The sequence below is a fragment of the Eleutherodactylus coqui genome, chromosome 8 (assembly GCF_035609145.1).
Source record: "Eleutherodactylus coqui strain aEleCoq1 chromosome 8, aEleCoq1.hap1, whole genome shotgun sequence".
Taxonomy (NCBI): Eukaryota; Metazoa; Chordata; class Amphibia; order Anura; family Eleutherodactylidae; genus Eleutherodactylus; species Eleutherodactylus coqui.
The window spans coordinates 150314908-150331363 of NC_089844.1; the positions used below are offsets into that span (position 1 = coordinate 150314908).

General features: G+C 46.5%; 1 pseudogene; it reads right to left on the reverse strand.

The window, feature by feature from the left end:
* LOC136577957 (mitochondrial dynamics protein MID49-like) overlaps nt 1-11660 on the reverse strand; it is a 34709-nt pseudogene extending 23049 nt beyond the window's left edge.
* Nucleotides 11661-16456: the final 4796 nt, after the last annotated feature.

The window sequence follows — 16456 nt, forward strand, 5'->3', positions numbered from 1 at the left end:
GTGCCCCGCGTGGATCCTGGGACATGAGCCCTAAAAGAGAATTCAAGTTTCTCACACACTATGCGAATAGCTGCAGGATATTCCATAGACGGACCCGTACTGTCTATGCTGCCCCCATTGCATAATCCAGCCCCTCTCGATCGGTGATGTGAATGACATCTCCTACATCATCCACAGCACTGTCCGAATCTGATGCTTGCGCCGTGGCCACAAACCAGCGCATGCGCAGAAAAATCACTTGAGTGCATCCACAATAGGGCCCGGCGATCCCACACTGCAGCCCCGCAGTCCTTCCGGTCTTTGTTGTGGACCGGCTACCACCTGATCACTGTAGCCAATTAGAGGCCTCAGTAGTCCGGTGTCCTTCTCCTGGCATAGATGCTGCTAGTGGATATGCCAGGAGAACAACAACTGGCCCTTGCAGCGGTCAGGTGGTAGTCGTTCCACAACACAGATCGGGAGGACTGGGGGTCTGCAGCGCTGGATCGCCGGGTCTGTCAGCGGATAAGTCCCTCTATGATGTTATTTTAGCATGCGCAGACATAAAGCCCCATTCACAGGAGCGCATTTTCAGTCCATATTTTTTACTGACTGAATACGGACGGCGCACAAACCCCCCTAATTTGTTGTATTCAGATGTGCGGTTTTTTAAATGTGGACTTATATTGCGCAAAAAAATAAAATCGAAATACGTCCTACTTTATTCCATATTCATGGACCAAAATCACCCAATAAAGTCTATAAAGAACATTTTTTGCACGCTCCGTTTTCTGTGGATTGTGACAAAATGGACATCACATGGGCCTTCTTGCTTTTTTTTCGCCCACACATGAAAAACAGCTGACACATGGATGCAGCATGGGCATAAGAATAAAACACACACGGACAACCCCTGTACGGCCGGCTCCACACGGGCGAACACATATTTGCAAGCGATGGAACACTGTGAATTTGCGGAATGAGCAATGCTTTTTTGCACGCACATTGAAGCATCGTACTATATATTTGGCCCCTCAGGACATGTTCATTTGTGTGCGGGAAACAAAAACACCCCAATTGAAATGGCTAATTAGTTCCCGAGGTGTTCTTTTTCCAGTGCGATTACAGTGTTTCACGCATCTCCATGCGTATTGTGTGCCCCCATTGACTTCTATGGGGACCTGTGGTGCGCAAATGTGCAGAAAAATAGAGCAATGTTTTATCTTTCTTTTGCGGAAGCGAAATGTAAATGAAGTCATTGAGATCAGCGGGTTCTGTTCTCTGCATATTGCGGTGTGAAGCCAGCCTAACTGAATGGCTGCCCGTCTGACCACATGGCATCGCCCGCCCTATATATATATAGCGGGGTTATCTCTGCACTGACACACTGGATACATACATCCTCCTACGCACCAATAACCTCCGCACGCCGCGGTCAGGAGAAAAACTTTATCAGCACAACCTATTAAAAAAAAATATAGAATTTGAAGCAGCAAAATCTACAATGGAAAGCAGCAGCCGAGGCGAAACCGCGAGAGGCCAGCGGCGCGGTCTAGACACAGATAGACCCCACAGCGGTGCGCCTAGTGCCGGGTTATATGGCTGCACCCACCAGTAACACCACAGTGCACAACACCAAGGCTTGTATACACCGGTCAGTAAAAGGTCTCCGCAAATCCTTGAGTCATCCTCTTATGGAAAGATGATTCTTAGTGATATCTGGGCGGTGACCACTATGGGAGTTGTAGTGGCGGCCATATTGATTGTGACCCAACTTTCCCAGAAACAGAATGACTCAAGTCCATAGACTTTCACTGCCTCCATTCACCACGTGTTACGCACGGGAAAAAGGGGTGCAAAATACGGGGTGACAAGACCCCTTGTGAATGAGACCTTATGTACACACATCGCTTCTGCTGGAATTCTAGTTATTGTCCTAAACTACAGTTCCCAGCAGGCATTGCCAGACCGACAGTCTGACTAATCGCACACCGATCTGAATTTTAAAGATACAGAAACTTTTATAATCAAAAGCATAATTCAACCAGACAACATCAAAAGAATTGTCTAGAAGTATAACTCAATAGTATGTGAGCGCAGCGCCCGTCCATATCAGTCCGCTGGTCGGCTTCAGTATAGAACACTGGCAGATGAGAGACGAATGGAAAGGCAGCAAAAAAAGGAATTCTAGTCCTGCTTAGGGAGATTAAAGGGGCTCTCCATTTGTGTACATAAAGTTAATTGAAGCAAGAACGGGACGTTCTACTGTTAGAGGAAAGACCGTTCCATCACCAACACAGAAGGATGTTCTTTACTGTAAGAGCAGTGAGACTGTGGGACACAAAATCCACAAACAAGGCCATCAACTAACTTTATTGAATGTTCCTGGAGAAGCACAGATACAAGTAAAGCTTACATCACAGTGTAAGGAAAAGTTTTGCAACTTTCTAATATAGTTTGCATTTCAATTTGAAATATTCAAGATCTTTGCCTGCTGTCAGTGAATAGAAACATTGTTTATACCTCAAGGCTTATAAACCTGCCCTTGATCATGTGCTGCTCCTGGCATGTTACAATGTATCAGAGCTCTCCCTTCCAGTGGGCGGTGCAGCTGTGTGAGCAGGATACATTTTCAAACTCTGTGTTTGCATTCACTGAAAGCAAGCAGAGATTTTGAAAATTGTCAGCAAGTAATACACATGTATATTAGCAGTTGTAGACCTTTTCATTATACAGTAGCAAGAGTAATTCTGTAGAGACCTCTGGCAGGATGCACTCAGCATTAAGTACCCGATGGCGGCCGTCAGTTGGCTTTAAACAACCCCATTTTCTCAGCAAGGAGCTGGGATCAGAAAAAAAATCTGATACAGTCCAAAGCCGATCTCCTCCTCCATCAGGGGCGAGAATAAATTGACTTCGTTAAAATAGCAAGGGAGGGTCCTGCTGCCCAGATACCCGATGAGCGCCTCTATGACCTGTAGTAAGCGGTCGGCTATACTAGACTCTGACCAATCAGATGAGTCATTACTGACATGGAGAAGAACACGTCTTGGATGGGTTAAAGACAGTTGGCCAAGTCCTGAGCGCTGATGGCCGATATTCTTTAGTATGTGTGGGCGCTTCTGTTGAATCGTTGCTGTCTAGGCCCTGGAGGCGGAGAATCTCCTCGCGGTAAAAGGTCCTTAGCCAGGGGTTTTCGGACGGGGCGGTAGAGTGGGGGTATGCCAGCAGGATAATGTCTTTGGTTTCAGCCTCCAGCCTAAGGTCATGAGCACAACAACCGGCCAAACATTGCACTCAAGGACCGTCCCGATCGATGGCCAGTTAATGGACGATGTGATGGTCTTCTGCAAGGACTCCACGATTATCCTGGTAGAAAGGTAGCCCCCCAACATATACCTGTCCCATGGACTAAGCCCCCAGACTGTATGCTCCAGAATAACCCTTTTAATTATCCAAAATAGAGCGTCATTGAGATGATCCACAGTGCCGGTTCAAGTATTAGAGGCAGCAATACGTAAGCCTGGTCCAAACTGGTAACGGGGAGGCCATTACCCAGGGAGCCCCCCCAACTGCATGGCGAACAAAGGCATTTCGGGGTGCTTTGCCTTCAGAAAGTCCTGTAGCTCGCTAACAAAGTCCATCAGCAGCTGTCTGGCCACTTGTGTCTTGTCGTCGGGCACAACTGCTTTGTGGGTGTAGTAATGCAGGAGGGTCTCCTGTACGGTGAGGCACATAGGGGTCTTCTCAGCAGCAGGGGGTTGTGGAGGATCACTGCTCGAAGCTGCGACATCTGGAAGGATGGAAAGAAAAGAATCAGGCTCTCCTTCGCTCCATCTCTTGCTATAAAAGGAACCGGTCAACTCCGAACGGCACTGAACACTAAGTTATAGTGTGTGGGGAGGCGGCGGGAGTCAGGGGGGATGTATTACCTTTACTCACCTACTCCTGCACTGCTCCACTCACCTGCTCCTAGTAAAGTCCGCACGCAGTCAAAAAAATAGGACCATTTTCAGACCGCTGTGCGAACACAGTCCCATAGGCTTCCAGGGGAGAGCGTGTGCACAGCAGTTTGAAAAGAGCTTGGACACCGCAGGAGGGTCAAAGAGAAAAACACATTTTTTTGACTCTCCCAAGGTGTCCACGATCCGTCCAAAAATCTGACTCTTTTCAAACTGCTGTGCCTCCCCCAGATTCTCAGGGGCGTAGCATTTAGGAATATGTAGCGTTCACGCTCCCTAAGGGACATTCATAGAAGATTAGACGACAGTTTCTCACACAAAAAAGCAGCAATTTTTTGCACGTGGGGATCTGAGCAAAAATGTGCAACTTTTTCACTTTCTATGTCACGACTACCAATTATTTTTTAAAGAGCGTGGCTTGTCAGAAAGGGGGCGTGGCTAGCACAGACAGCCATTTATGTATAATATACGCCGGTGTAAACTATACCAGAAATGAACCCCAGATCGGATCCTGCATACATTTCTGATTAGGTGCATGGAGGAGCTGAGATGTGCCTAATATATGAAGAGTTGTGCTCCTACTCATGTATTAGGTGCGTCATGCCCCGCTGGAAATATTAAGACCAGCACTTGAAATACGGGGCTTAATAATGATTTCCCCGGTGTTGTAGTCTGAAGTAGAAATAAACCAGGAGATTTCTGTTAGCAGCTTTGGGTATGACTGGAGTAGAAATGTGATATAGCATATTATATATGATATTATATCCACTGGTGAGGACACTTTCGGTTCCTCTGCTGACCTGTGACAGGCGGGTCGGGCTCGGGTGCTGCTAATGCACTGCTCAAGTCCGGGCAGGTTGCTTTTCACAGACGTTTGGGGGAGGCCTTCATCGGAACGGCTTACTTCCAGCTTTCTTCTATGGTTTTCTCTTCCACTTTCTCCTCAGGGGGCGATGCTGCTCGGTGAATCAGCTGCAGACAATAGGAGTAGAATTAGCCATAAACATGTGCAGAATCAGCTTTACAGCAATGACTCATTTAAAGGGACCATGACCCAAATGCATATGTATTTTTCATTCACACAGTGCCAAATTTGAAATCTCCTTTAATGTGGTCTTTCCCATTAATGACATTCTTCACTTTTTTACACGAAAGGCAATATATGTTTGATCACTGGGGGTCCAACTGCTGGAACTCCCAGCGATCCTGAGACTAGCTCATCCGAATGCCCCATATGAATAGAGCAGCAGTACATATGTTGAACCGCTCCCCCGTTCCCTGCTACTATGGGAAGAAGGGAGATGGATGTCCTTGGCAATCTCCTTCTGTCCCATAGAAGTGAATGAGACAGTAGTCATGCCTGTCCATCGCCACTCCATTCATGTGAGGCATCTGGGTGCACCAGGCTCAGAGTCGCTGAGGGTCCCAGCAGTCAGACATGTATCCCCTATTCTGTAGACAGGGAATAGAGCTCTGAAGTGCTAAAACCCCTTTGAGTATAATTTACCCCTTACATATAATTCCTGAGTTATATCATGTCTTATACTCCAGTCACACATAAAGCCGCAAAAAGGGGGGCAGCTTTTTGCCACAAATGGCTAATCGCACCGCGGGAACTTCTTTTTGCCACACTTGGCCAATCGCAAGGCGGACACCTTTTTTTCATTTCCCCACATGGCTAATCGCACTGCAGGCACCTTTGTTTCTCATTCGCCACACACGGCCAATTGCACCATGGGCACCTTATTTTTGTTCACCACACACAGTCAATCGCACCTTGGGCACCTTACGGCCAATCGCGCCATTGTCACCTCTCTTTTTCGTTTGCCACACACGGCCAATTGCACCATGGGCACCTTTTTTATAGTTCGCTACACACTGCCAATCGCACTGCGAACACCTTTTTTATAGTTCGCTACACACGGCCAATCGCACTGCGGGCACCTTTTTTATAGTTCGCTACACACGGCCAATCGCACTGCGGGCACCTTTTTTATAGTTCGCTACACACGGCCAATCGCACTGCGGGCACCTTTTTTTTGTTCACCACATGCAGCCAATTGCACCGCATTGAGATGCGGCAGATGTCAGTCTGGAGGCAATGGGTCCCAGAGAAAAACACATAGTGTCCCAGTAAAAATAACACCCCCAGTAGTAATAGTACCCCCTAGTGGCCCCAGTAGTAATAATGCCCCCATAGTAGCCCTAGTAGTAATAATACTCCATAGTGACCTAAGTAGTAATAATGGCCCCCATAGTGATCCCAGTAGTAATAATAACCCCATTGTGGCCCCAGTAGTAATAATGCCCCTATAGTGGCCCCAGTATTAATAATACCCCCATAGTGGCCCCAGTAGTAATAATGCCCCTATAGTGGCCCCAGTAGTAATACTGCCCTCATTGTGGCCCCAGTAGTAATAATGCCCCTATAGTGGCCCCAGTAGTAATAATGCCCCTATAGTGGCCCCAGTAGTAATAATGCCCCTATAGTGGCCCCAGTAGTAATAATGCCCCTATAGTGGCCCCAGTAGTAATAATGCCCCTATAGTGGCCTCAGTAGTAATACCCTCCTAGTGGCCCTAGTACTAATAATACCCCTATAGTGGCCCCAGTAGTAATAATGGCCACCATAGTGGACCCTGTAGTTTTAATGTCCCCATAGTGGCCCTAGTAGTAATAAGGACCCCATAGTGACCCCAGTAGTAATAATACCCCCATAGTGGCCCCAGTAGTAATAATGCCCCCATAATAGCCCTAGTAGTAATAATACCCCCATAGTGACCCCAGTAGTAATAGTAACCCCAGTAGTAATAATACCCCCATAGTGACCCCAGTAGTAATAGTGGCCCCCCTAGTGACCCCAGTAGTAATAATACCTCCTTCGTGACGCCAGTAGTAATAGTGGCCCCCATAGTGACCCCAGTAGTAATAATACCCCCATAGTGGCCCCATGGTGACCCCAGTAGTAATAGTGGCCCCATAGTGACCCAGTAGTAATAGTGGCCCCATAGTGACCCCAGTAGTAATAGTGGCCCCATAGTGACCCCAATAGTAATAGTGGCCCCCTTAGTGACCCCAGTAGTAATAATGCCCCCATATCACCCCTCTTTGACGTTCTCTCTGGATGTGGCTAGTGTTTTTTAGCATGAAGTAGCTGACAATCAGGAATACTGGAGATCTGGAACCCCTTCCCAGCAAACTGTGAGTCCGAGGTTAGAGCCGGGGGTCTGGTTGCTGATGGTAGTGGGGGTCTGCTAATTATAATTATAGATCCCCACCGTACGGCCCCCAAAGAAAGGAATTGGCCCGTACTGCCCCTTATTATGTCCTTTACGGGGTCCGCAGGACAACTAGCCGCGTTACGCCATATTACGGACGCGTTCTCCCTACAAGCGTTACTCTGAGGGCCTTACTATTATATGGTAACTTCTATTTAGCACAGCTGAGGGTTTGTTACAGATGCAGTCAGAGCCGACGATCAGCTGTGAATTCTACTGGATGGCAGTAAAGTAAAGCGGCAGAAAAAAATGGGAGAAAAATAAAAATCCGTAATTAAAAAAAGTAATAAAAAACATCTTTTGCGCACTTTTCCTCTTTTGTTAAATAAATAAAAACCCGCATTCGGTATTGTCGCATCCGTAATGATCTGTACAATAAACGGAACCGACTTCTGATCCCGCACGGCAAACGGGGTAAAAAAATGAACGCACAAAAAAATAACAGAGCCCAAATTCTTTTTGGGTCATTTTGCCTCCCCAAGAAAACACAATAAAAGTGATAAAAAAACACATGGAGCCCAAAGTGGTCCCATTGAAAACTGCACCTCGTCACCGAGCCGCACTGATCAAAAATAAAGTTATGTGATTTTGAATGCAGCGCTCTAAAACGAAGACCTTCCAAATATGACTCAATGTTATGGCTTTTAAAGAGCGGAGATGAAAATCCCCCCCAAAATCGTCGCCCCCTTAAGCCTAAACTAGGTTGTGTCACTAAGGGGTTAATGCCTTTAACTTGATGCACTACAACACTGGCAGCCCTGGAGACGGCACATGGCAGATCACCGTAGCAACAGAATGTCCAGAGATCTCACCCGGCGGCCATCTTGTGTCGGCTGAGCTGCACAGCATGCAGATGACAAGTGCAGGTATGTAGCTCCTCCCTCAGCACTGAGGCCTCGCCCACACATGGCGTAGCTGGTAAAATGGGCACATCTGGGCGTGGTGGGGCAGAGTTACTGAAGGCCTTCAGTGTTTCGGCGTACAACAGCTGGACATGATGTTGCGCCGCATCTTGTGCGCCGTGCGGGGGACTTTTTACACTTTCTTACACCGGCCACACTACTTTTAAGAGAGTGGGCGTGGCTTCACATGAGGGGGCGGGGCTGCTCACGGCCATCGCATTTGTTTTTACACCAGAAACTGGTGTAAATTTATCTTTGGCGCACAGACAGACGGAAAATACCCCAACTGTATTAGGAGGAGCGAGCGCTCTGTACATTTAGGACGCTTCCCGCCGGCACGATGTTTCCTTAGACCGGCGTACGACGTCGCTGAGTAAATCTGCCCCCAAAAAGCCCTAAATACAGTTTGTGGTTTGTATGGAGGCGATCCCACGCCATACAATGCGTCAGACGGAGACAGCGTGAACACTGAGCGTGGCTGTTAACCCTTTAAATGCCGTTATCACTCCTGACCATGGCATTTAACCCCTTAGTGACGCGGCCCCTTTTTCTTTTTCCATTTTCGTTTTTTCCTCCCCCCTTTATCATAACTCCTTTATTTATCCATCGACGTCACTGTTTGAGGGCTTGTTGTTTTTTGTGGGACGAGTTGTATTTTTCAATGGTGCTATTTAATATACCATATAATATACTAAAAAACTTTAAAAAAATTCTAAGTGGAGTAAAATAAAAAAAAAATGACATTTCGGCATTTTTTAGTGCGTCTTGTTTCTACGGCGCACAAACGGCAACAAAAGCGACATGATAGCTTCATTCCATGGGTCGTACGATTACTGCGATACCAAACTTGGATAGCTTTTGTTTTTACTATACTACTCTTTTTTTTTTTCAAAGACATTTAATTTTTTTCAATTATTTTCTGCGGTCCTTTTTTGCGCGCGATAACTTTTTTATCTTTCCGTCGACGTAGTTGAACAAGGGCTCATTTTTTGCGGGATGTCCTGTAGTTTCTGATAGTACCAATTTGGAATGCATACGACTTTTTGATTGCTTTTTATTGTTTTTTCTGGGAGACAGGGTAACTAAAAAAGTACATTTCTGGCGTTCTTTATTTTATTTTTCAGACGACGTTCACCGTGCGGGAAAAATAATACACTACTTTGATAGTTCGGACTTTTACGGACGCGGCGATACCAAATACATATTTTTATTGTATGATTTAGATTTTTTAATAATAGATATGGCAAAAGGGGGGTGATTTAAACTTTGACAATTTTTTTTTTTTACAATTAAAAAAACTTTATTGATTTAAAAAAAAATTACTTTGAAGTCCCCCTGGGGGACTTTAACATGCGATGCTTTGATCGCTCCTGCAGTATCACGTAATGCGGGACCCTCGAACATCGTTCGGGGGATTTAAATGCCACTGTCAAAATTGACAGCGGCATTTAAATGGTTAATAGCTGCGATCGGTCGCACGGCTATTGCCCGCGGTGTCAGCTGTTATAAACAGCTGACGCCCGCACTGTATGAAGAGAGGTCGCCACACGGCTCCATGACGTACCGGTATGTCATGGAGCAGGAAGGGGTTAAATGCCCCAATCACTATTCCGGGGTCCCAAACGCCCCTCCACTTCCCTCCTGCAATGAGATCATGAGGCGCCATCCGGTTGCATGGCTGCGAAGGCATGCCTGTAGTGTCGCTGAAAAGACTGCCTGTCAAAACATAGTATAATGCAATACTATGATATCTTATTATACTCTATGAGCGAGCTAAAGACCGCAAGTTCAAAACCCCTATGGTGACTAAAAAAATGTAAACAGGAGTTTAAAAAAGTTGTTAATTTGCAAAACTAAAAGGTATTAAAAGTTAAAATAAAACCCTTTGTAATTTTTTTATACAATATAGAAAAAAATTGTGTGTGTGTGAGAGATATGGTTGCGTCCGTAAAAGTCCAATCAAAGAAATGTATTATTTATCTCAGATGATGGAACGTCGTCAGAAAAAAAAAATAAACATCAGAATGGCATATTTTTGGTCAAATTGTCTCCAAGAGAAAAAAATAAAGTAAATCATAAAGTCATATGTGCTCCGTAATGGAGCCAATAGGAAGTACAGGACACCCCTCAAAAAGACAAACCAAACCATATAAGCCTGGTATTGTCGTCATCGTACTGACCCATAGAATAAAGTTATTTTGTTTTTGTCAAAGTGTGCATGCCGTAAAAATAAGTCCCCCCACCCCCAAAGATAGTGGAATATTTTTTTATATTTCACCCCAATTAGAAATTTTTAGTATTTACCTGTCCGTTGTCTTTGGATACGACAAATCTCAGCTTCTTCTCGTCCCGCAGGCGGAGTAGAGCTTGTCGGCTGGTTGGGTCCTCGAGAACGCGCGGTCCGCTCACCCAATGGCTCCCGCTGACAGTACGGACCTGAAAATAAACAGAACAGCAGCTTCCACCTGCCAACCGTCCCCCTGCTGAAGGGTAAGTTTGGAATGAGGGGCTTATGTATGTGACTGTTTATGTACCAAGGGGGAGGGGGGGCTATCACAGTAATTTGTCGTGGTAGAGGGTGCCCTATTACAGTGACACGCGTAGCCATGTTTGTTGACACGCCGCCGCATACAGAGAAGTATGGGGCCGCATGCCGAGAACCAACAAGAATGTTTCATCCTCGGCTTCTGCACGGCCAGGTGTCACTCACTGCTCCGCTGCCCCTTTTGTGTGCTCTGCAGAGCATAGGGGACACGGAGGAGCGCTGAACATCGCCCAACGCGGGGGTACTATCAAGTGCTGTAGAGAGGCGCTGGTGCTCACTCCCTACAACGGAGGACTGCAGTGGGACCGGAGATTGCAACACAAGGCTGCCCCCACCCCTGCTGTGTGCCCGCTGTCAGCCGCCATCCATAGAGTCCAGAGCTGTAGGGATGGGACAGACTACGAAGCTGCAGGCAATCGGAAGCTAGGGGTGTGACAGGGGCATTCCCTCCTGCTAAGTGCTGTCACACCCCTAGCTTCCGGTGTCGACAAGGTACAACAGTACCCACAGCGGCACCTTGTCACACATCTTCTGGTCCTATCCACTAATCATGCCTTATTGGCAGGAAGTATAAGCACGTATCAAAAAAGTTACAAATCTAACCGTACCTGTTGTCCCAAAACTCGCTCTACTGATTATTGGTTTCAATAGAATTCACCCAGCATACAAAAAATTGATAGGCCATGTCCTATTAGGTGCCAAATTGCTTTTTTCCAAAAATTGGAAATCTGAGGCCCAACTGTTTGTCAAAGATCTAATTAGTAGAGATAAGCGAGCACGCTCGTTTAAGGCTGATGCTCGAGAGAGCATCGGTCTTTTTGATTAACTGCTTACTTGTTCGAGCACCTTGTGGGGAAGCGGTGGGCGAAGCAGGGGGGAGAGTGAGAGAGATCTCTCTCTCTCCCCCCGGCTCCCCGTCACCCCCCACCCCCGCATGGTGCTCAGACGAGTAAGCAAATCTGCTTAAAGCGGGTTTCACCTCAGGCTTCGTCATTCCCCATGTTCCGGGTTCGGCACTTATGCTTAGCTGCAACTTAAAATCCGCGCGCGACAACAAGGAGTTGGTGATGGATAAGCTGCTAAAGGAAGTAGAGCTGGGTCGCATGGCGGGTCCTTTTCTGGAGCCACCGTTCGAGAATTTGCGGGTTTCTCCTTTGGGTTTGGTTCCAAAGAGGGAAACAGGCAAGTTTCGGCTTATCCATCATCTGTCTTTTCCAACGGGCGACTCAGTCAACGACGGGATTTCAAAAAACCAAACGGCGGTGTCGTATACGTCTTTCGATAGGGCGATATACTTAGTCCAACAGGCGGGTCCCGGAGCCCTTCTGGCAAAGGCGGATATTGAATCGGCCTTTCGTCTGCTCCCGGTGCACCCTGACTGTTTCCATTTACTGGGTTGCCTCACTCCTTTAGAATCGGCGCAGCGACGTCGGCTTTTGCTTGCGGCTTAAAAGGGGAAGAGGTTAAGAGGGTGGGCCGATGGAGGTTGGAGGTGTACATGTCGTACGTCCGACCTGATCTGAGAGTGTTATGATAACCCCGTAACAAATGGGGATTGTGTGCCGTGTTGGTGCTTTCTTTTGTTTTCCTTTTACAGAATCGGGCTGGACAGTTTGGGTAGTCGGCCATTCGTATGTCTATTGGGCCGAAAAACGAGCAGGGTCCAGGCCCATTGGTGCGAACCTAGGAATACAGGATGCCCAAGTGAGATGGCATGGCATCAGGGGTTTGCAATGGGCCAGGCTGCTCCACAAAGTCTTATGCATCAGCAGGTGGTCTCCCGAAAAGGTGGTGCTAGTTATTCATGCCGGAGGAAACGATTTAGGAAGGGTGAAGGTAGCGGAGTTAACAACATTAATGAAGGAGGATATGGTTCGTTTTAAAAAATTTTTTAGAAAAGTTATATTAGTGTGGTCTGATATTGTTGCAAGGAGATTTTGGAAGGAAGCAAGGGATGCAGAAGCCATCGAGAGGGTGAGAAGAAGCATTAATTGTAAGATGTCTAAATTCGTAAGATCGCTAGGTGGAGTAGCTATCAGGCATTGGGAGCTAGAAAGGAGGGAGCCAGGGATGATGAGGTGTGACGGGGTGCACCTCAGCGATATAGGAATGGATACATTCCTTTCAGGGCTACAGGACGGAGTCGAGGCGGCTCTGTCGCTGGCATGTGGGGGGCGGAGTGCAGCGTAGGTTTACGCTGCATCCTTCTTAGCGGTAGAAATTGGACTTTCCATGCCAGCTGGGGAAGGAAGGCGTTTACAGGCCATTATGGGCTTTCTCACGCTTGTTTACAGTTATTGGACTATCAGTGAGTTTAACAAGACGTCTGTAGGCATGGGAAGAAATAGGAGTGAAACTTAAATGTTCGGTTATATATAAAAAATTTTAAATAAAGCTGTGGCCTTCCCACAAAATTTATGCCAGCAACTTTTATGGTCTTCTCATTATTATTGGGGAGCGAGTTAAAGGGATGGGGAAGTCCCCCCAGTCCCGTACTGTCTATGCTGCCCCCATTGCATTGCATAATCCAGCCCCTCTCGATCGGTGATGTGGATGACATCTCCTACATCATCCACAGCACTGTCCGAATCTGATGCATGCGCCGTGGCCACAAACCAGCGCATGCGCAGAAAAATCACTTGAGTGCATCCACAATAGGGCCCGGCGATCCCACACTGCAGCCCCACAGTCCTTCCGGTCTTTGTTTTGGACCGGCTACCACCTGATCACTGTAGCCAATTAGAGGCCTCAGTAGTCCGGTGTCCTTCTCCTGGCATAGATGCTGGTAGTGGATATGCCAGGAGAACAACAGCTGGCCCTTGCAGCGGTCAGGTGTTAGTTGTTTCACAACAAGGATCAGGAGGACTGGGGGTCTGCAGCGCTGGATCGCCGTGTCTGTCAGCGTATAAGTCCCTCTATGATGTTATTTTAGCATGCGCAGACATAAAGCCCCATTCACAGGAGCGCATTTTCGGTCCATATTTTTTACTGACTGAATATGGACGGCGCACAAACCCCCCTAATTTGTTGTATTCAGATGTGCGGTTTTTGGGGGGTATTTTTTAAATGTGGACTTATGTTGCGCAAAAAAATAAATAAAATCGAAATACGTCCTACTATATTCCATATTCATGGACCAAAATCACCCAATAAAGTCTAAAAAAAAATGACATTTCGGCATCTTTTAGTGCGTCTTGTTTCTACGGCGCACAAACGGCAACAAAAGCGACATGATAACTTCATTCCATGGGTCGGTACGATTACTGCGATACCAAACTTGGATAGCTTTTGTTTTTACTATACTACTCTTTTTTTTTTTTCAAAGACATTTAATTTTTTTCAATTATTTTCTGCGGTTATCTTGTGCGCGCGATAACTTTCCATCGACGTCGTTGAGCGAGGGCTCATTTTTTGCGGGATGTTCTGTAGTTTCTGATAGTACCAATTTGGAATGCATACGACTTTTTGATCGCTTTTTATTGCGTTTTTTCTGGGAGACAGGGTAACTAGAAAAGTACATTTCTGGCGTTTTTTATTTTATTTTTCGGACGACGTTCACCGTGCGGGAAAAATAATACACTGCTTTGATATTTCGGACTTTTACGGACGCGGCGATACCAAATACATATTTTTATTGTATGATTTAGATTTTTTAATAATAGATATGGCAAAAGGCGGGTGATTTAAACTTTGACAATTTTTTTCTTTTTACAATTAAAAAAACTTTATTGATCTTTTAAAAAATTACTTTGAAGTTCCCCTGGGGGACTTTAACATGCGATACTTTGATCGCTCCTGCAGTATGACGTAATGCGGGACCCTCGAACATCGTTTGGGGGATTTAAATGCCGCTGTCAGAATTGACAGCGGCATTTAAATGGTTAATAGCTGCGATCGGCCGCACGGCTATTGCCCGCGGGTGTCAGCTGTTATTAACAGCTGACGCCCGCACTGTATGAAGAGAGGTCGCCACACGGCTCCATGACGTACCGGTACTTCATGGAGCAGGAAGGGGTTAAATGCCCCAATCACTATTCCGGGGTCCCAAACGCCCCTCCACTTCCCCCCTGCAATGAGATCATGAGGCGCCATCTGATTGCATGGCTGCGAAGGCATGCCTGTAGTGTCGCTGAAAAGACTGCCTGTCAAAACATAGTATAATGCAATACTATGATATCTTATTATACTCTATGAGCGAGCTAAAGACCGCAAGTTCAAAACCCCTATGGTGACTAAAAAAATGTAAACAGGAGTTTAAAAAAGTTGTATTAATTTGCAAAACTAAAAGGTATTAAAAGTTAAAATAAAACCCTTTGTAATTTTTTTATACAATATAAAAAAAAATTGTGTGTGTGTGTGTGTGTGTGAGAGATATGGTTGCGTCCGTAAAAGTCCAATCAAAGAAATGTATTATTCATCTCACATGATGGAACGTCGTCAGAAAAAAAAATAAACATCAGAATTGCATATTTTTGGTCAAATTGTCTCCAAGAGAAAAATGAAAATAAAGTAAATCATAAAGTCACATGTGCTCCGTAATGGAGCCAATAGGAAGTACAGGACACCCCTCAAAAAGACAAACCAAACCGTATAAGCCTGGTATTGTCGTCATCGTACTGACCCATAGAATAAAGTTATTTTGTTTTTGTCAAAGTGTGCATGCCGTAAAAATAAGTCCCCCCACCCCCAAAGATAGTGGAATATTTTTTTATATTTCACCCCAATTAGAAATTTTTAGTATTTACCTGTCCGTTGTCTTTGGATACGACAAATCCAGCCGGGTCTCAGCTTCTTCTCATCCCGCAGCGCAGTAGAGCTTGTCGGCTGGTTGGGTCCTCGAGAACGCGCAGTCCGCTCACCCCACGGCTCCCGCTGACAGTACGGACCTGAAAATAAACAGAACAGCAGCTTCCACCTGCCGACCGTCCCCCTGCTGAAGGGTAAGTTTGGAATGAGGGGCTTATGTATGTGACTGTTTATGTGCCAAGGGGGGGTGGGCTATCACAGTAATTTGTCGTGGTAGAGGGTGTCACTATTACAGTGATCGCGAACCTATGACACGCGTGTCAGCACTGACATGCGTAGCCATGTTTGTTGACACGCCGCCGCATACAGAGAAGTATGGGGCCGCATGCCAAGAACCGAAAAGAATGTTTCATCCTCGGCTCCTGCACGGCGAGGTGTCACTCACTGCTCCGCTGCCCCTTTTGTGTCCTCTGCAGAGCATAGGGGACATGGAGGAGCGCTGAACATCGCCCAACGCGGGGGCACTGTCAAGTGCTGTAGAGACGCGCCGGTGCTCACTCCCTACAACGGAGGACCGCAGTGGGACCGGAGATTGCAGCACAAGGCTGCCCCCACCACTGCTGTGTGCCCGCTGTCAGCCGCCATCCATAGAGTCCGGAGCTGTAGGGACGGGACAGACTACAAAGCTGCAGGCAATCGGAAGCTAGGGGTGTGACAGGGGCATTCCCTCCTGCTAAGTGCTGTCACACCCCTAGCTTCCGGTGTCGACAAGGTACAACAGTACCCACAGCGGCACCTTGTCACACATCTTCTGGTCCTATCCACTAATCATGCCTTATTGGCAGGAAGTATAAGCACGTATCAAAAAAGTTACAAATCTAACCGTACCTGTTATCCCAAAACTCGCTCTACTGATTATTGGTTTCAATAGAATTCACCCAGCATACAAAAAATTGATAGGCCATGTCCTATTAGGTGCCAAATTGCTTTTTTCCAAAAATTGGAAATCTGAGGCCCAACTGTTTGTCAAAGATCTAATTAGTA